The following is a 21295-nucleotide window of genomic DNA, read 5'->3' on the forward strand; positions in this document are numbered from 1 at the left end:
CCTTCACTATGTGGAAACACTAAAACAGTACAGAAATACACTAAGAAAAGATAAGGAACAGCATGTCAGAAAACAGCTCAATGTGATTGAAGAATCCATAGAATCAAATTACTTCTGGGAAAATTGGAACACACTGAACAAACAACAACACTAGAGCTACCTATCCAAAATGGAGATGTATGGAAAAACTACTTCTCCAACCTTTTCGGCCATATAACAAAGAGCCAAGAACAAAAACATATACATAATAATTTACTAAACTTAGAGTCAGTTATTACCGGAACCAATTGGATTATTTGATACATTGGATGAGCTACAGGACAAAATACAAACCCTCCAACCCAAAAAGGCCTGTGGTGTTGATGGTATACTAAACTAAATGATAAAATATACAGACCACACATTCCAATTGGCTATTCTCAACATTATCCTCAGCTCTGGGATCTTCCCCAATATTTGGAACCAAGGACTGGTCACCCCAATCCACAAAAGTGGAGACAAATTTGACCCCAATAATTACAGTGGAATCTGTGTCAACAGCAATATATACAAAATCCACTGCAGTATCATCAACAGCAGTCAAATTGGTTATTCACCCTGCACATCCTTACTTACAAATAAATAAACTCAAACAAAAGCAAAGTCTTCTCATACTTTGTTGATTTAAAAAAAGCTTTTGACAAAATGTGGCATGAGGTTCTGCTATAGAAATAGATGGAAAGCGGTGTTGGAGGAAAAACACATGACATTATAAAATCAATGTACACGAACAACAAGCGTGTAGTTAAAATTGGCAATAAACTTGAGCTTGAGCCCCACCCTCTTCAACATTTACAGTGCATTCTGAAAATATTCTGACCCCTTGACTTTTTCCACATTATGTTACGTTACAGCCATATTCTAAAATGTATTAAATTGCTTTTTCCCCCTCATCAATCTATACACAATACCCCATAATGACAAAGCAAAAACTGTTTTTTTGAAATTTTCCAAATGTATTAAATTACAAAACAGAAATATTACATTTACATAATTATTCAGACCCTTTACTCAGTACTTTGTTGAAGCACCTTTTGCAGCGATTACAGCCTTGAGCCTTCTTGTGTATGATGCTACAAGGTTGGCACACCTGTATTTGGGGAGTTTCTCCCATTCTTCTCTGCAGATCCCCTCAAGCTCTATCAGGTTGGATGGGGAGCGTCGCTGCACAGCTATTTTCACGTCTCTCCAGAGATGTTCGATCGGGTTCAAGTCCGGGCTCTTGCTGGGCCACTCAAGGACATTCAGAGACTTGTCCAGAAGCCACTCCTGCGTTGTCTTGGATGTGTGCTTAGGGTCATTGTCCTGTTGGAAGGTGAACCTTCGCCCCAGTATGAGGTCCTGAACGGTCTGGAGCAGGTTTTAATCAAGGATCCCTCTGTGCTTTGCTCCGTTCATCTTTCCCTCGATCCTGACTAGTCTCCCAGTCCCTACCGCTGAAAAACATCCCCTCAGCATGATGGTACCACCACCATGCTTCACCATAGGGATGGTGTCAGGTGTCCTCCAGATGTGACGCTTGGCATTCAGACCAAAGAGTTCAATCTTGGTTTCATCAGACCAGAGAATCTTGTTTCTCATGGTCAGAGTCCTTTAGGTGACTTTTGGCAAACTCCAAGTGGGCTCTCATGTGCCTTTTACTGAGGAGTGGCTTCCATCAGGCCACTCTACCATAAAGGCCTGATAGGTGGAGTGCTGCAGAGATGGTTGTCCTTCTGGAAGGTTCTCCCATCTCCACAGAGGAACGCTAGAGCTTTGATTAAGGCCCTTCTCCCCAATTGCTCAGTTTGGCTGGGTGGCCAGCTCTAGGAAGAGTCTTAGTGGTTCCAAACTTTTTTTGCTCTGACATGCACTGTCAACTGTGGGACCTTATATAGACAGGTATGTGCCTTTCCAAATCATGTCCAATAAATTTAATTTACCACAGGTGGACTCCAACAAAGTTGTAGAAACATCTCAAGGATGATGAAACATCTCAAGGATGATCAATGGAAACAGGATGCACCTGAGCTCAATTTCGAGTCTCAAAGCAAAGGGTCTGAATACTTACGTAAATAAGGTATTTCTGTTTTTGATGAGCGAAAAAAATGATTTAGTCAATTTTAGAATAAGGCTGTAACGTAACAAAATGTGGAAAAAGTAAAGGGGTCTGAATACTTTCCGAATGCACTGTATATCAATGAATCGGGGAGGGCACAAGAACAGTCTGCAGCACCCGGCCTCAACCTACTGGACTGTCTACTGTTTGCTGATGATCTGGTGCTTCTGTCCCCAACCAAGGAGGGCCTACAGCAGCACCTAGATCTTTTGCACAGATTCTGACAGACTGAATCTCAGTAAGACAAATATAATGGTGTTTCAAGAAAGTTCCAGTTGCCAGGACAACAAATACAAATTCTATCTAGACACTATTGCTCTAGAGCACACAAAGAACTACACCTACCTCGGCCTAAACATCAGCGCCACAGGTAACTTCCACAAGGCTGTGAACAATCTGAGAGACAAGGCAAGAAGGGCCTTCTATGCCATCAAAAGGAACATAAAATTCATCATCCCAATTAGGATCTAGCCAAAAATACGTTAATCAGGTATAGAACCCATTGCCCTCTATGGTTGTGAGGTCTGGGGTCCACTCACCAACCAATAATTCACTAAATGGGACAAACACCCAATTGAAAAGATAACTATTTGACGCAACACAAAGATTTAACAAAAAAACGGAGCAAATTGGAATGCTATCTGGCCCTTAACAGAGAGTACACAGTGGCAGAATACCTGACCACTGTGACTGACCCAAAATTAAGAAGATCCTTGACTATGTACAGACTCAGTGAGCATAGCCTTCCTATTGAGAAAGGTCACCATAGGCAGACCTGGCTCTCAAGAGAACACAGCATATGTGTCCACTGTCCACAAAATGAGGTGGAAACTGAGCTACACTTCCTAACCGCCTGCCAAATCTATGACCACATTAGAGACACATATTTCCCACAGATCACACAGACCCATAAAGAATTTGAATACAAATCCAACATTGATAAACTCCCATATCTGTTAGGCGAAACACCACAATCTGCAATCACAGCAGCAAGGTTTGTGGCCCGTTGCCATGAAAAAAGGGCAACCAATGGAGCACAAACAACATTGTAAATACCACCAATACGAATCTGTTTATTTATCTTCCCCCACTATTCGTACTGCTAAACACATAGCTGATAATATAACACTTGAAATGTCTATATTCTTAAAACTTTTGAGTGCAATGTTTACTGTTAATTTCTAATCATTTTTGTTAAATGTGTTTCTTCTTACTTTGTTTCTTCTTATTGTTTATTTCACTTTCTTTGGCAATGTAAACATGTGTTTCCCATGCCAATAAAGCCCATTTGAATTGAATTGAATTGAGAGAGAGAGAGAGAGAGAGAATTTGATTGAAATGCTAGCTAGCATTAGCCACACCCTCCTTCCTGGAGGGCATAAAAACTGCTGCAGGTGAACTGTGGTCTGGGGTCAAGGTGATCTCTATAGGATGTCAGTGGAAAAGCATGGTTGAATTTGAGGCCTGGTGCTCATACTGGCAGAGTTTAGAAATGTGATCGATCGGTTTGTCCTTTGTCTATACAGAGTTTTATCATCAGGGAGCCATGGCTTTGAGAAAGTGGTGTAGAACAAGGAGGGATGATGGAAGGATATAGGGATGGAGGGATATAGGGATGGAGGGATATAGGGATGGAGGGATGGAGGGATATAGGGATGGAGGGATATAGGGATGGAGGGATATAGGGATGGAGGGATGGAGGGATGGAAGGATATAGGGATGGAAGGATATAGGGATGGAGGGATATAGGGATGGAGGGATATAGGGATGGAGGGATGGAAGGATATAGGGATGGAAGGATATAGGGATGGAGGGATGGAAGGATATAGGGAAAAGGGATATAGGGATGGGGGGATATAGGGATGAAGGGATGGAAGGATATAGGGATGGAGGGATGGAGGGATATAGTGATGAAGGGATGGAGGGATATAGGGATGGAGGGATGGAGGGATATAGGGATGAAGGGATGGAGGGATATAGGGATGGAGGGATGGAGGGATATAGGGATGAAGGGATATAGGGATGAAGGGATGGAGGGATATAGGGATGGAGGGATATAGGGATGGAAGGATGGAGGGATATATGGATGAAGGGATGGAGGGATGAGGGGATATAGAGATGAAGGGATGGAGGGATATAGGGATGAAGGGATTGAGGGATATAGGGATGGAGGGATGGAGGGATATAGGGATGGAAGGATGGAGGGATATAGGGATGAAGGGATATAGGGATGAAGGGATTGAGGGATATAGGGATGGAGGGATATATGGATGAAGGGATATAGGGATGAAGGGATATAGGGATGAAGGGATGGAGGGATATAGGGATGGAGGGATATAGGGATGGAAGGATGGAGGGATATAGGGATGGAGGGATATAGGAGGGGATATAGGGATGGAGGGATATAGAATGGAGGGATATAGGGATGGAGGGATATAGGGATGGAAGGATGGAGGGATATAGGGATGAAGGGATATAGGGATATAGGGATGGAAGGATGGAGGGATATAGGGATGAAGGGATGGAAGGATATAGGAATGGAGGGATGGAGGGATATAGGGATGAAGGGATATAGGGATGAGGGATATAGGGATGGAGGGATATAGAGATATAGGGATGGAGGGATATAGGGATGAGGGGATATAGGGATGGAGGGATATAGGGATATATGATGGAGGGATATAGGGATGGAGGGATGAGGGATATAGGGATGGAGGGATATAGGGATGGAGGGATATAGGGATGGAGGGATATAGGGATGGAGGGATGGAGGGATATAGGGATGGAGGGATATAGAGATGGAGGGATAGAGGGATATAGGGATGGAGGGATATAGAGATGGAGGGATGGAGGGATATAGGGATGGAGGGATATAGGGATGGAGGGATATAGGGATGAAGGGATATAGAGATATAGGGATATAGAGATATAGGGATGGAGGGATATAGGGATGAGGGGATATAGGGATGGAGGGATATAGGGATATATGATGGAGGGATATAGGGATGGAGGGATGAGGGATATAGGGATGGAGGGATATAGGGATGGAGGGATGGAGGATATAGGGATGAAGGGATGGAGGGATATAGGGATGGAGGGATATAGGGATGGAGGGATATAGGGATGGAGGGATGTAGGGATGGAAGGATATAGGGATGGAGGGATGGAAGGATATAGGGATGGAGGGATATAGGGATGGAGGGATGGAAGGATATAGGGATGGAAGGATATAGTGATGGAGGGATGGAAGGATATAGGGAAGGAGGGATATATGGATGGAGGGATATAGAGATGAAGGGATGGAAGGATATAGGGATGGAGGGATGGAAGGATATAGGGAATGAGGGATGGAAGGATATAGGGATGAGGGATATAGGGATGGAGGGATATAGGGATGAATGGATGGAAGGATATAGGGATGGAGGGATGGAAGGATATAGGGATGGAGGGATATAGGGATGGAGGATGGAGGGATATAGGGATGGAGGGATGTAGTGATATAGGGATGAAGGGATATAGAGATGAAGGGCTGGAGGGATATAGGGATGGAGGGATATAGGGATGAAGGGATGGAGGGATATAGGGATGGAGGGATATAGGGATGGGGGGATATAGGGATGAAGGGATGGAAGGATATAGGGATGGAGGGATGGAGGGATATAGTGATGAAGGGATGGAGGGATATAGGGATGGAGGGATATAGGGATGAAGGGATGGAGGGATATAGGGATGGAGGGATGGAGGGATATAGGGATGAAGGGATATAGGGATGGAGGGATATAGGGATGGAGGGATATAGGGATGGAGGGATATAGGGATGGAAGGATGGAGGGATATATGGATGAAGGGATGGAGGGATGAGGGGATATAGGGATGAAGGGATATAGGGATGGAGGGATATAGGGATGAAGGGATTGAGGGATATAGGGATGGAGGGATGGAGGGATATAGGGATGGAAGGATGGAGGGATATAGGGATGAAGGGATATAGGGATGAAGGGATTGAGGGATATAGGGATGGAGGGATATATGGATGAAGGGATATAGGGATGAAGGGATATAGGGATGAAGGGATGGAGGGATATAGGGATGGAGGGATATAGGGATGGAAGGATGGAGGGATATAGGGATGAAGGGATATAGGGATATAGAGATGGAGGGATATAGAATGGAGGGATATAGGGATGGAGGGATATAGGGATGGAAGGATGGAGGGATATAGGGATGAAGGGATATAGGGATATAGGGATGGAAGGATGGAGGGATATAGGGATGAAGGGATGGAAGGATATAGGGATGGAGGGATATAGGGATGAAGGGATATAGGGATGGAGGGATATAGGGATGGAGGGATATAGAGATGGAGGGATATAGAGATATAGGGATGGAGGGATATAGGGATGGAGGGATATAGGGATATATGATGGAGGGATATAGGGATATAGGGATGAGGGATATAGGGATGGAGGGATATAGGGATGGAGGGATATAGGGATGGAGGGATATAGGGATGGAGGGATGGAGGGATAGAGGGATGGAGGGATATATAGATGGAGGGATATAGGGATGGAGGGATATAGGGATGAAGGGATATAGAGATATAGGGATATAGAGATGGAGGGATATAGTGATGAGGGGATATAGGGATGGAGGGATATAGGGATATATGATGGAGGGATATAGGGATGGAGGGATGAGGGATATAGGGATGGAGGGATATAGGGATGGAGGGATATAGGGATGAGGGATGGAGGGATATAGGGATGGAGGGATATAGGGATGGAGGGATAGAGTGATATAGGGATGGAGGGATATAGAGATGGAGGGATGGAGGGATATAGGGATGGAGGGATATAGGGATGGAGGGATATAGGGATGGAGGGATATAGGGATGGAGGGATATAGGGATGAAGGGATATAGGGATGGAGGGATATAGGGATGGAGGGATATAGGGATGGAGGGATGAGGGATATAGAGACGGAGGGATGGAGGGATATAGGGATGGAGGGATATAGGGATGGAGGGATATAGGGATGGAGGGATGAGGGATATAGAGACGGAGGGATATAGGGATGAAGGGATATAGGGATGGAGGGATATAGGGATGGAGGGATGGAGGGATATAGGGATGGAGGGATGAAGGGATATAATAATAATATAATAATAATAATAATAATAAATAATAATAATAATAATATAATAATAATAATATATATAATAATAATAATAATAATAATAATAATAATATAATAATAATAATATGCCATTTTAGCAGACGCTTTTATCCAGCGACTTACAGTCATGCGTGCATACATTTTTGTGTATGGGTGGTCCCGGGGATCGAACCCACTACCTTGGCGTTACAAGCGCGTGCTCTACCAGTTGAGCTACAGAGGACCACAAGGATATAGGGATGAAGGGATATAGGGATTAAGGGATGGTAGGAAGGGCTAGGTTCCTGGACCTAGATTAAGCTCCTGAACTAAAAAACATGCTCAATGGAGTTTCTTAAAGGAAAGTACTTTCCAGTCGAGGAATGGGCATAATCTGAGTCTGGGAAACAGTTCCTTTTCTACAGTCTAGTCGCCCTCAAACTCAACTCTGGACCTCGAAGCCAGTTCCACTGCATGTTGTCATTGTTCCCCTCTAATCAGGGACTGATATAGGCCTGGGACACCAAGTGTGTGCAATTAATTATCAGGTAGAACAGAAAACCAGCAGGCTCCGGACCTCATAGGTTAAGAGTTGAGTACCCCTGTAAGTGTATAGACAGACCATAAAGAATTTAGCAAAATGTGGTTTAGAAAGAAGGAGGGATTAAATGGAGGATGGGGAGAGGGGAAGGAGAGAAAGAGAGGGGGAAGACTTTCCTGATTGGCTCGTGGCAGCCAGTCTGGTGCCTTAGACATGGAAATTGAGACGGTCACTAAGATATGTCTCTAAAGGTTAAGTGCCATACACATTGGCATGCAAGTCATTGACAGAATTTGCTTTTAAATCAAACCAAGTCAAGGCTGCAAACGGGAGCTAAACTACGAGGATTACTCTGCTAATTGAAACGCAATGCGTAATTAACGTTGTAATGTGTTTACAAATAAGGTCTACCCCTTGTGTGTGTTTGTGCGTTTATGCATTTGTGTGTGTGTGTGTGTGTGTTTATCCGTTTGTGTGTGTACTCACCCAGAAGAGAATACAGTTTATAATTTGAATGTCCCTTTTTGTAATTATGCCGGGGGAGATTGCAAATGACTGGTAATAAAGTCAAAGCCCAATCTGCATTATCTCTGTAAATTAATACACACTGCTAATGCAAACACTGACCTTGATTCTTAATCATCACAAAGTCAGTACATAGTATACACAAACTCTAATACTGAAAACAAAGTGATTTAATTAAGTGATTTAATAAAGTGGTTTAAATTAGGAAAATAATACAAAAGAGGAAGAGAGAGAGCAGGCTGTAGAGGTTTTACTGTGGGAGAGAGAGAGAGAGAGAGAGAGGGGGCTGTAGAGGTTTTACTGTGAGAGAGAGAGAGAGAGGGGGGGTGCTATAGAGGTTTTACTGTGGGAGAGAGAGAGAGAGAGAGAGAGAGAGAGAGAGAGGGGGGTGGGCTGTAGAGGTTCTGTGGGGGTGGGCTGTAGAGGTTTTACTGTGGGGGGGCAGAGGCTGTAGGGGGGGGTTTACTGTGGGGGGAGAGAGAGAGGGAGCGGGCTGTGTTTACGGAGAGAGGGAGCGAGAGAGTGAGGGAGAGCAAGAGAGCCAAGAGAGAGGGAGCGAGAGAGAGAGAAAGAGAGAACTTTTGGGAAAAGAAATGAGGGTGTATCTCAAGCGATTAATGATTTATCGACCTGAACTAAAATAAATGAAAGACTAAAACCTTTTTCCAATACATTTGAAAGTTAAAAAAGGGAGTTATTTACATTTACGTTATTTAGCAGACGCTCTTATCCAGAGCGACTTACAAATTGGTGCATTCACCTTATGATAGCAAGTGGGACAACCACTTTACAATTAATTTCTTAATTTTTTTCTAAATGTTTAATTTTTAGGGTATATTTAAAATGTTCCTTTGTTTTATATATATATATGTATTTTTTTTTTGGGGGGGGGGGGTGGGGGGGTAGAATGATTAATTTATACTATTCCAGGTATAAGGTATAAGGTAGGAGTTATGCTATGGAAATGGAGATAGAATGAGTCAATGTAGAGGGACTAGAGAGAGTGTCTGTGTTTCCACCGCCCGCTGAAGCGAGGATGTTTTAAATAGCGCTTTAATCAAGTGGATGGGGTTGGACACAAAGTGATATCATTATGTTCTCTCTGGCCTCTTTGGCCTCCCGAGAGGAGTGGATCTCTCTCCCTCTCTCTCTCCCCTGATCTGACGTGTGCTTGTGCCCTGTTGCGTTTTACAGCCCATCTCACCAGTCTGCACCTCTTATCTTCCTCTCAGAGCTTCATGTCCCCATGTGATCTAACAGCCCTGACAGAGATCAATCCTCCCTACAGTATCAACAGCAATGGGCTATGCTGGACCACACGTGCGTGTGTGCCTGGCGGTGTGTGTTCTCACAGATGTTTTTTCCAGGGCTGACAGTTTTCATAAATTTAGAGGCCCTCCGCTAACAGTCACAACACTAACTTCAGTGCCCCCTTCAGTGCGATGCTGGTAATTAATAAAACGAATCAGCTACAGCAGATTAATATGAGGAGGATACACATAACTGTGTGATTGTCCCTCAGCTAGCATCACATTATCTCGCCCATAGTGTGTTTATGAGAAGCACCGAATTAAGACTGAAAACTCACCCGTGACCTTTCGTGACCTCTCGCAGCCATCGACTGACTGATACCCAGACCGACCTTACATCATCACGCTTTGGTGATCGTCGTGACAACCTGTCACTTCAGCATTACCCGAAGTGACGGTCCCCATCCAGAATGTTCTCCCACTCGGGACCTAATGGTTCAACACTCAGGAGACTTCTTTAAAGTGAGAGATCATCACGGAGTAAACAACTGCCAGCTACTTTAGCGCCGTGAGGAATGCTTCAAAGACGTGTTCCAAAAGGAGAAAAAGAAAGGAAGAAAAGCTAGAAAGAAGGAAAGAAGCTGCTACACAGCATACAAGAGAATGGCCTCCATTGACTCTCATTCACAGCTGAAGTAGAAGCAATGTGTGAAAAGTGTCTGGTTTTTGTTGGTAGTCTCCTGGCCATAGCCTCTTTCTCAGACGGCGCTAATCACAATGAACAGCATACAGTGAGGGGAAAAAAGTATTTGACCCCCTGCTGATTTTGTATGTTTGCCCACTGACAAAGACATGATCAGTCTATAATTTTAATGGTAGGTTTATTTGAACAGTGAGAGAGAGAATAACAACAAAATAATCCAGAAAAACGCATGTCAAAAATGTTATAAATTGATTTGCATTTGAATGAGGGAAATAAGTATTTGACCCCTCTGCAAAACATGATTTAGTACATGGTGGCAAAACTCTTGTTGGCAATCACAGAGGTCAGACGTTTCTTGTAGTTGGCCACCAGGTTTGCACACATCTCAGGAAGGATTTTGTCCCACTCCTCTTTGCAGATCTTCTCCAAGTCATTAAGGTTTCGAGGCTGACGTTTGGCAACTTGAACCTTCAGCTCCCTCCACAGATTTTCTATGGGATTAAGGTCTGGAGACTGGCTAGGCCACTCCAGGACCTTAATGTGCTTCTTCTTGAGCCACTCCTTTGTTGCCTTGGCCGTGTGTTTTGGGTCATTGTCATGCCGGAATACCCATCCACGACCCATTTTCAATGCCCTGGCTGAGGAAGGAGGTTCTTACCCAAGATTTGACGGTACATGGCCCCGTCCATCGTCCCTTTGATGTGGTGAAGTTGTTCTGTCCCCTTAGCAGAAAAACACCCCCAAAGCATAATGTTTCCACCTCCATGTTTGACGGTGGGGATGGTGTTCTTGGGGTCATAGGCAGCATTCCTCCTCCTCCTCCAAACACGGCGAGTTGAGTTGATGCCAAAGAGCTCCATTTTGGTCTCATCTGACCACAACACTTTCACCCAGTTCTCCTCTGAATCATTCAGATGTTCATTGGCAAACTTCAGACGGGCCTGTATATGTGCTTTCTTGAGCAGGGGGACCTTGCGGGCGCTGCAGGATTTCAATCCTTCACGGCGTAGTGCGTTACCAATTGTTTTCTTGGTGACTATGGTCCCAGCTGCCTTGAGATCATTGACAAGATCCTCCCATGTAGTTCTGGGCTGATTCCTCACCGTTCTCATGATCATTGCAACTCCACGAGGTGAGATTTTGCATGGAGCCCCAGGCAGAGGAAGATTGACAGTTATTTTGTGTTTCTTCCATTTGCGAATAATTGCACCAACTGTTGTCACCTTCTCACCAAGCTGCTTGGCGATGGTCTTGTAGCCCATTCCAGCCTTGTGTAGGTCTACAATCTTGTCCCTGACATCTTTGGAGAGCTCTTTGGTCTTGGCCATGGTGCAGAGTTTGGAATCTGATTGATTGATTGCTTCTGTGGACAGGTGTCTTTTATACAGGTAACAAACTGAGATTAGGAGCACTCCCTTTAAGAGTGTGCGCCTAATCTCAGCTCGTTACCTGTATAAAAGACACCTGGGAGCCAGAAATCTTTCTGATTGAGAGGGGGTCAAATACTTATTTCCCTCATTAAAATGAAAATCAATTTATAACATTTTTGACGTGCGTTTTTCTGGATTTTTTGTTGTTGTTATTCTGTCTCTCACTGTTCAAATAAACCTACCATTAAAATTATAGACTGATAATTTCTTTGTCAGTGGGCAACACAAATGGTTCAGTCGAAGGTTGAATTACATTGTATCATATGTGAAATTGAGGCCAATAGGGGTAATGTAGACAGAGAAGGGTGAGATAGAAATATACAGAGATATTTAGAGAGATTGAGAGAGAGAGCGAGAGGGAGAGAGAGAGAGCAAGTGAGAAAATGGAGGAGAAAGGAGATGGAAAAAGAAAGGACAGTGGTGATGAGCATGATCACCCAGTAATGACAACACAGGGTGTTGTTGCATTGTGGATGGTCCCTGGTGTGGTGGTCTCCTGGGAGTACTTAATGGAGACTGTTGTTTAGTCGCAAATGGCACCCTATTCCCTACATAGTGCACTACTTTTGACCAGAGTCCGACAGACAGGATATAATGACCCTTAACGAGGGTAAAGGCCACACACGGCGAGCAGCGAGCACTCTCGCCCCATTTCCCTCTTAGACAACACACACAGGCAGGGCCGGAATGGATGGAGAGATAAAGCAGGGTAAAGAGAAAATAGGTGCATTAGAGGAAGAGAGAGAGAGGAGAAAGAGAGAGAGAGAGGAGAAAGAGAGAGAGAGAGAGAGAGAGAGAGAGAGAGAGAGAGAGAGAGAGAGAGAGAGAGAGAGAGGAGAAAGAGAGAGAGGAGAAAGAGAGAGAGAGAGAGAGAGAGAGAGAGAGAGAGAGAGAGAGAGAGAGAGAGAGCGAGAGGGAGAGAGAGAGCGAGAGGGAGAGAGAGAGCAAGTGAGAAAATGGAGGAGAAAGGAGATGGAAAAAGAAAAGACAGTGGTGATGAGCATGATCACCCAGTAATGACAACACAGGGTGTTGCATTGTGGATGGTCCCTGGTCTGGTGGTCTCCTGGGAGTACTTAATGGAGAGAGAAAATATGTGCATTAAAGGAAGAGAGAGAGAGAGAGAGAGAGAGAGAGAGAGAGAGAGAGAGAGAGAGAGAGAGAGAGAGAGAGAGAGAGAGAGAGAGAGAGAGAGAGAGAGAGAGAGAGAGAGAGAGAGAGAGAGAGAGAGAGAGAGAGAGAGAGAGAGAGAGAGAGAGAGAGGAGAAAGAGAGAGAGGAGAGAGAGAGAAGAGAGACAGAAAAAGAGAGAGAGACAGAGAGAGAGAGAGAGAGAGAGCGAGAGAAGAGAGAGAGCGAAAGAGAGCGAGAGCGAGAGAGTGAGAGGAGAAAGAGAGAGAGAGAGAGAGAGAGGAGAAAGAGAGAGAGAGAGAGAGAGAGGAGAAAGAGAGCGACAGGAGAAAGAGAGAGAGAGCGACAGGAGAAAGAGAGAGAGAGAGATAAAGAGAGAGAGAGAGAGAGAGAGAGAGCGAGTAGAAAGAGAAAGAGAGAGAGAGAGAGAGGGGAGAAAGAGAGAGCGAGAGGAGAAAGAGAGAGAGAGAGAGAGAGAGAGAGCGACAGGAGAAAGATTAGAGAGAGAGAGGAGATAGAGAGAGAGAGAGATAGAGAGGTCATGCTCAACATGAGTGAGATAAACACTCGAATCTAAAAAGAATTCAAGACAAGAAGTGATGAACAACAACTCTATTCAATCAGAATAGAAAAAAAAGTAACTCTCACTAGCTAGCTACACAACAAAAACCTAGCCAGCCAGAAAATTGAACTAACTAACTTTAAACATATCTTCTGTTTTTGTGTGTGAAGATTTTTCACTATTTTTGCTGGTTTTTGAGCTAAATTAGAGCTAGCTAGCAACAGAGGCAGACAAATAAAAGTGGTTGCCATGGCAACGGTACAGCAGAACAGAGCAGCAGCAGCAGTAGTAGCAGAGCCCACAGGCACCATGTCCCCACTCCCCCTCAGCGCTGAGTCCATTCTCTACCCTCCCGAGCCCACAGGCACCATGTCCCCACTCCCCCTCAGCGCTGAGTTCATTCTCTACCCCCAGAGCCCACAGGCACCATGTCCCCACTCCCCCTCAGCACTGAGTCCATTCTCTACCCCCCAGAGCCCACAGGCACCATGTCCCCACTCCCCCTCAGCACTGAGTCCATTCTCTACCCTCCAGAGCCCACAGGCACCATGTCCCCACTCCCCCTCAGCACTGAGTCCATTCTCTACCCCCCAGAGCCCACAGGCACCATGTCCCCACTCCCCCTCAGCACTGAGTCCATTCTCTACCCCCAGAGCCCACAGGCACCATGTCCCCACTCCCCCTCAGCACTGAGTCCATTCTCTACCCCCCAGAGCCCACAGGCACCATGTCCCCACTCCCCCTCAGCACTGAGTCCATTCTCTACCCTCCAGAGGCCCACAGGCACCATGTCCCCACTCCTCCTCAGCGCTGAGTCCATTCTCTACCCTCCAGAGGCCAAAAATGACACAATGAGGAAAGTTTTAAAACAGAATCTACTAAAGGGGAGGCCAGAAACCCTTTTCATAGACCTCTACAAAAACGGTGATGTGAGTAATCTCATCTTTCTCACTGACCAGCCAAATGCATGGTGCTCAGCAGTCTGCTCTCACTACCCATCCATAAAGAAAGAGGGAATCTGTAATGGGTGGAAGCTGAAAGTCAAAGAGACAGATGACCCTGACAGCACCATGATAACACTCAACCTCTACAAGACTGGGACTGTCATGGTGCAAGGTAACCTTAGGCTGTTTGAAACAGACTTTCAGACCATTAAGGAGAGAGCAGAGAGAGAGAAGGACACCACCAGTGACATGCCCTCCCACAAGACAAACTCCACCAGCACCACCCTCACCCCCACTATCCCCACCCAAAAAGGCACATCCAGCACCTCTCTTCCCACCATAGTGGAGGACACGCCCCAGGAGGAGAGCGACCCCCTCAGTGCAGAGCAGGCTCAGGCCCTCCTCACCACCATGGCTGCCATGAGGGATCAGTTCACCAAACTGGAGGGGGAGGTGGTCCTGCTCAGGGAGAGTGTGAGCAAACAGCAAACAGACATCCACACCTTAGAGGAGCGCCTAACCAAGGTTCGGACAGAGCAGGACAGCAGCCTTGCAACACAGCTGAAAGAAGTTCAGCAAGAGAGAGACGGACTCAAGAGAGAGCTGGCTGATCTAACAAAGGAGGTGAGAGAGCTCCAAAAAGACAGGCAGAGCAGTAATAAGCAGCTGACCACACTAAGAGAGGAGCTGCAGGAGAGAAAGAGAACAGAGGACAGGCTGCAGGAGCAGCTAGATCACCACTCTATGACCTGCCCTCACACAGCAGAGGAGCCCACCTCAACCAGCCAGGCCCCCCCAGCCCTGCCGGCTGCATGCCTCCCCCCCAGCCTACAGAACATCCTCCCACTGACAGCGGCACTGACACAGACCAGCCACAGACCAGCCACACCCCAGCTCCAACACCCACCAGCCCCCACTCTACCCCCTCCAGTCCAGAAGAAACACTGGCTGAGATTGTCCTGTTGATGGTTTCAAATGGGAAGTTTGTTCAGGAGAAGAAACTTTTCCCTAGACACAAAACGAGAAAGTTGTGGTGCCCAACAACGCAGAGTGCCATGGCGGTGCTTGATAAGGCCCAGCTCGGGTCGCCAAGCCACATAATCATACACACAGGAAGCAACGACCTGCGTGCTCAGCAGGAGAAGGTGGCAACTTCACTACGGGGAGTGATTGAGAAGGCCTCCGCAATCTTCCCCAACTCAAGGATCGTGGTGTCAACCCTTCTACAGAGGAAGGACTTCCACCCTGCCACAATCCAAAGAATAAACGCCAGCCTCTCCCGGGACTGTGCCCTGCGACCCAATGTACACCTGGCCCACCATCCTCGATCTGGACTGTCTCTATGACCATGTTCACCTGTACAGGGAGACAGTCCCCATCCTTGCTAAGACTCTCAAGGACGTCACTTTAAACCGCATCCCGACCTCTCCACCCAGGAACAGCGGAGCTATCTCCACCCCTCCGAGATCACAGAGACAACACCCCGGACCAGCACCCTGGACCCCCCAGCCACAGCACCACCAACCTCAATGCCCACCACATCCAGCGCAGCACAGACCACCCCAGCCCAGCTTCAGACCCACCCAGACGAGGCCTAACACCCCCCTCCTCCCCACCGCAGACCCACACCTGGAGGAGCCACAGCCCGGCAGACAGAGCTATGCACAAGCTGTGAGAGGAGCAACTGGCCCAGCTCCCACCAATGAAATGAGTGACATCAAACAAATGCTGAATCTACTATGCTCACATGTGATAGGCCGAGGGTCATGGTAAGATGAGCACAAGAACTCCACCATCCTCACACTACATCCACCCAAGTGGCATGACACAAATACTATCTTAAATGATAAACAAATTGCATAATAAGAGTTAACCTTAATTGAAAAATCCTATTTTAATAGTTCTTGTTTGATTGTGAGTGTTTATCTAATTTTGAAGGTAAAGAAAAAACTGTTATGAAGTCTTTTTACGTTGCATGTTGGAATTTGTGGTCCTCTGTAGCTCAATTGGTAGAGCATGGCGCTTGTAACGCCAGGGTAGTGGGTTCGATCCCCGGGACCACCCATACGTAAAAATGTATGCACGCATGACTGTAAGTCGCTTTGGATAAAAGCGTCTGCTAAATGTCATATTATTATTATTATTACAAGGATTGAAGTCCTCTGCTTTTGGGCTAAAGAGCAGAAACCCAGACTTCCTTAAAGAAATTAATGATGTTGATATTGTAGTACTACAGGAAACATGGTGCAGAGGTGATGTTTCCACTGGCTGTCCACTAGGTTATAGGGAGATAATCGTACCATCCACCAAATTAAAAGGAATCACACAGGGCAGAGACTCAGGGGGAATGCTAATATGGTATAAATCTGAACTAACTAATTCAATCGAATTGATCAAAACAGGATAATTCTTTATCTGGCTAAAAATCAACAAGGAGGCTATCTTAACAGATAAAAACGTCTTCCTTTATGCCACATACATTCCCCCCTCAGAGTCACCCTACTTCAATGAAGAGAGTTTCTCCATTCTAGAGGGGGAGATTAGTCACTTTCAGGCCCAAGGCACTGTGCTGGTCTGTGGAGACCTGAATGCTAGAACAGCAGAAGAACTAGACACTATTAACAGTCATGGGGACAAACACCTACCGGGAAGCAACAACCTTTCCCTCCCCACATACCCCCCCCAGAAACAACTATGACAAAACAAAAATGGAGTACAGCTCCTGAAGCTCTGTCGAACACTGGGTCTGTACATAGTCAATGGTAGGATAAGAGGGGACTCTTTTGGTAGGTACACCTACAGCTCATCCCTTGGCAGCAGTACTGTAGACTACTTCATCACTGACCTCAACCCAGAGTCTCTCAGAGCCTTCACAGTCTGCCCACTAACACCTCTCTCTGACCACAGTAAAATCACAGTGTATCTGAGAAGAGCAGAACCCAACCATGAAGCATCACGGCCCAATAAATTACATGGTACTAAACAGACCTATAGATGGAGTGCAAACAGTACAGAAATCTACCAAAAAGCAATTAGTAGCCAAAAAATACAATCTCTCCTGGACAACTTTTTAGCCTTAACATTCTCCTACAGCAATGAAGGTGTAAATTTGGCCGTTTGGAACATAAACTTTATATTTGACAAATTAGCATCCTTGGCTAATCTTAAGAAACATAAGAGCAAACCAAAAATAATAGATAATGAAAAATGGTTTGATAATGATTGCAAAAATCCAATATTTATTGGGTGAAAAGCCAAAATGTGCAATTTTGGCAACCAAATATGTGTCCTCCTGCCACAACCTGAGGGACAGCCAGTGAAAAGTGTAATGTAATGTCAATAATATTTCCTGTTTTGTTTTGGCTTTCATAGCATGTAATGTGTCTTCTCAGTCATGTTGAGATTGGTCGACTACTACTGCTTTAATGTATTGTTATTCTCATGAATATTGTTGTTGTAGTTGCTGTTAATGGTAATCCCATTTCCACTACTACTATTATTATTATTGCTGTTGGTCCCACCATGTTTGTTATATGTATACTTTGACAATGTAAGTAATTTAACTTGCCATGTCAATAAAGTCTATTGAATTGAATTGAATTGAATTGAATTGAGAGAGAGCGAGCGAGCGAGAGGAGAAAGAGCACAACTACAACAACATAACCAACAAAAACGGGTCACAACTCCTGCAGCCCTGTCGCACACTGGGTCTGTACATAGTCAATGGTAGGCTTCGAGGGGACTCCTATGGTAGGTACACCTATAGCTCATCTCTTGGCAGTAGTACTGTAGACTACTTTATCACTGACCTCAACCCAGAGTCTCTCAGAGCGTTCACAGTCAGCCCACTGACACCCCTATCAGACCACAGCAAAATCACAGTCTACTTGAACAGAGCAATACTCAATCATGAGGCATCAAAGCCAAAGGAACTGAATAATATTAAGAAATGCTATAGATGGAAGGAAAGTAGTGTTGAAACCTACCAAAAAACAATTAGGCAACAACAAATTCTATTCATTCTAGACAACTTCCAGGACAAAATGTTCCACTGTAATAGTGAAGGTGTAAACTTGGCAGTAGAAAACCTAAACAGTATATTTGACCTCTCAGCTTCCCTATCAAATCTAAAAATCTCTAACAGAAAACCGAAGAAAAGTAACAACAGTGATAAATGGTTTGATGAAGAATGCAAAAACCTAAAAATGAAATTGAGAAACCTATCCAACCAAAAACATAGAGACCCAGAAAACCTGAGCCTACGCCTTCACTATGGTGAATCACTAAAACAATACAGAAATACACTATGAAAAAAGAAGGAAATCAGCTCAATGTAATTGAAGAATCCATAGACTAACCACTTCTGGGAAAATTGGAAAACACTAAACAAACAACAACACAAAGATGTATCTATCCAAAACGGAGATGTATGGGTAAACCACTTCTCCAATCTTTTTGGCCATATAACAGAGAACAAACAGCAAAAAAATATACATGATCAAATGCAAATCTTAGAATAAACTATTAAAGACTACCAGAACCCACTGGATTCTCCAATTACATTGAATGAACTACAGGACAAAACACAAACCCTCCAACCCAAAATGGCCTGTGCTGTTGATGGTATCCTCAATGAAATTATAAAATATACAGACCACAAATTTCAATTAGCTATACTTAAACTCTTTAACATCATCCTTAGCTCTGGCATCTTCCCCAATATTTGGAACCAAGGACTGATCACCCCAATCCACAAAAGTGGAGACAAATTTCACCCCAATAACTACCGTGGGATATGCGTCAACAGCAACCTTGGGAAAATCCTCTGCATTATCATTAACAGCAGACTAGTTCATTTCCTCAGTGAAAACAATGTACTGAGCAAATGTCAAATTGGCTTTTTACCAAATTACCGTACGACAGACCACATATTCACCCTGCACACTCTAATTGACAAACAAACAAACCAAAACAAAGGCAGTCTTCTCATGCTTTGTTTATTTCAAAAAAGCTTTTGACTCAATTTGGCATGAGGGTCTGCTATACAAATTGATGGAAAGTGGGGTTGGGGGAAAAACATACGACATTATAAAATCCATGTACACAAACAACAAATGTGCGGTTAAAATTGGCAAAAAACACACACATTTCTTTCCACAAGGCCGTGGGGTGAGACAGGGATGCAGTTTAAGCCCCACCCTCTTCAACATATATATAAACGAATTGGCGAGGGCACTAGAACAGTCTGCAGCACCCGGCCTCACCCTACTAGAATCTGAAGTCAAATGTCTACTGTTTGCTGATGATCTGGTGCTTCTGTCACCAACCAAGGAGGCCTACAGCAGCACCTAGATCTTCTGCACAGATTCTGTCAGACCTGGGCCCTGACAGTAAATCTCAGTAAGACAAAAATAATGGTGTTCCAAAAAAGGTCCAGTTGCCAGGACCACAAATACAAATTCCATCTAGACTCCGTTGCCCTAGAGCACACAAAAAACGATACATACCTCGGCCTAAACATCAGCGCCACAGGTAACTTCCACAAAGCTGTGAACGATCTGAGAGACAAGGCAAGAAGGGCCTTCTATGCCATCAAAAGGAACATAACATTTGACATACCAAATAGGATCTGGCTAAAAATACTTGCATCAGTTATAGAACCCATTGCCCTTTATGGTTGTGAGGTCTGGGGTCCGCTCACCAACCAAGAATTCACAAAATGGGACAAACACCAAATTGAGACTCTGCATGCACCAAATAATGCATGCAGAGCAGAATTAGGCCAATACCCGCTAATTATCAAAATCCAGAAAAGAGCCGTTAAATTCTATAATCACTTAAAAGGAAACGATTCCCAAACCTTCCATAACAAAGCCATCACCTACAGAGAGATGAACTTGGAGAAGAGTCCCCTAAGTAAGCTGGTCCTGGGGCTCTATTCACAAACACAAACAGACCCCACAGAGCCCCAGGACAACAACAACAACAACAACACAATTAGACCCAACCAAATCATGAGAAAACAAAAAGAGAATTACTTGACACATTGAAAAGAACAAACAAAAAAACGGAGCAAACTAGAATGCTATTTGGCCCTAAACAGAGAGTACACAGTGGCAGAATACCTGACCACTGTGACTGACCCAAACGTAAGGAAAGCTTTGACTATGCACAGACTCAGTGAGCATAGCCTTGCTATTGAGAAAGGCCGCCGTAGGCAGACCTGGCTCTCAAGAGAAGACAGGCTATGTGCACACTGCCCACAAAATGAGGTGGAAACTGAGCTGCACTTCCTAACCTCCTGCCAAATATATGACCATATTAGAGACACATATTTCCCTCCGATTACAGCGATCCACAAAGAATTCGAAAACAAACCGAATTTTGATAAACTCCCTTATCTACTGGGGGAAAAACCACAGTGTGCCATCACAGCTGCAAGATTTGTGACCTGTTGCCACAAGAAAAGGGCAACCAGTGAAGAACAAACACCATTGTAAATACAATCCATATTTATGTTTATTTATTTTCCCATTTGTACTTTAACTATTTGCACATTGTTACAACACTGTATACAGACATAATATGACATTTGAAATGTCTTTATTCTTTTGGAACTTCTGAGTGTAATGTTTACTGTTAATATTTATTGTTTATTTCACTTTTGTTTACTATCTACTTCACTTGCTTTGGCAATGTTAACACACATTTCCCATGCCAATAAATCCCTTAAATTGAAATGTAATTTTATTGAATTGAGAGAGAGAGCGAGAGGAGAAAGAGAGAGAGCGAGAGGAGACAGAGAGAGAGAGAGAGAGAGAGAGAGGAGAAAGAGAGAGCGATCGAGAGGAGAAAGAGAGAGAGAGAGAGCGAGAGGAGAGAGAGAGAGAGGGGAGAAAGAGAGAGAGAGAGGGGGGAG

The 21295-nt window shown here is 44.7% G+C and overlaps 1 protein-coding gene across 1 annotated transcript in view; it reads right to left on the bottom strand.

The window, feature by feature from the left end:
• Nucleotides 1-21295, bottom strand: part of LOC121586746 (syndetin-like) — a 291135-nt gene that overhangs the window by 72291 nt on the left and 197549 nt on the right. The gene's annotated exons all lie outside the window — the stretch shown is intronic.

Source organism: Coregonus clupeaformis, chromosome 17 (assembly GCF_020615455.1).
Source record: "Coregonus clupeaformis isolate EN_2021a chromosome 17, ASM2061545v1, whole genome shotgun sequence".
Classification (NCBI taxonomy): domain Eukaryota; kingdom Metazoa; phylum Chordata; class Actinopteri; order Salmoniformes; family Salmonidae; genus Coregonus; species Coregonus clupeaformis.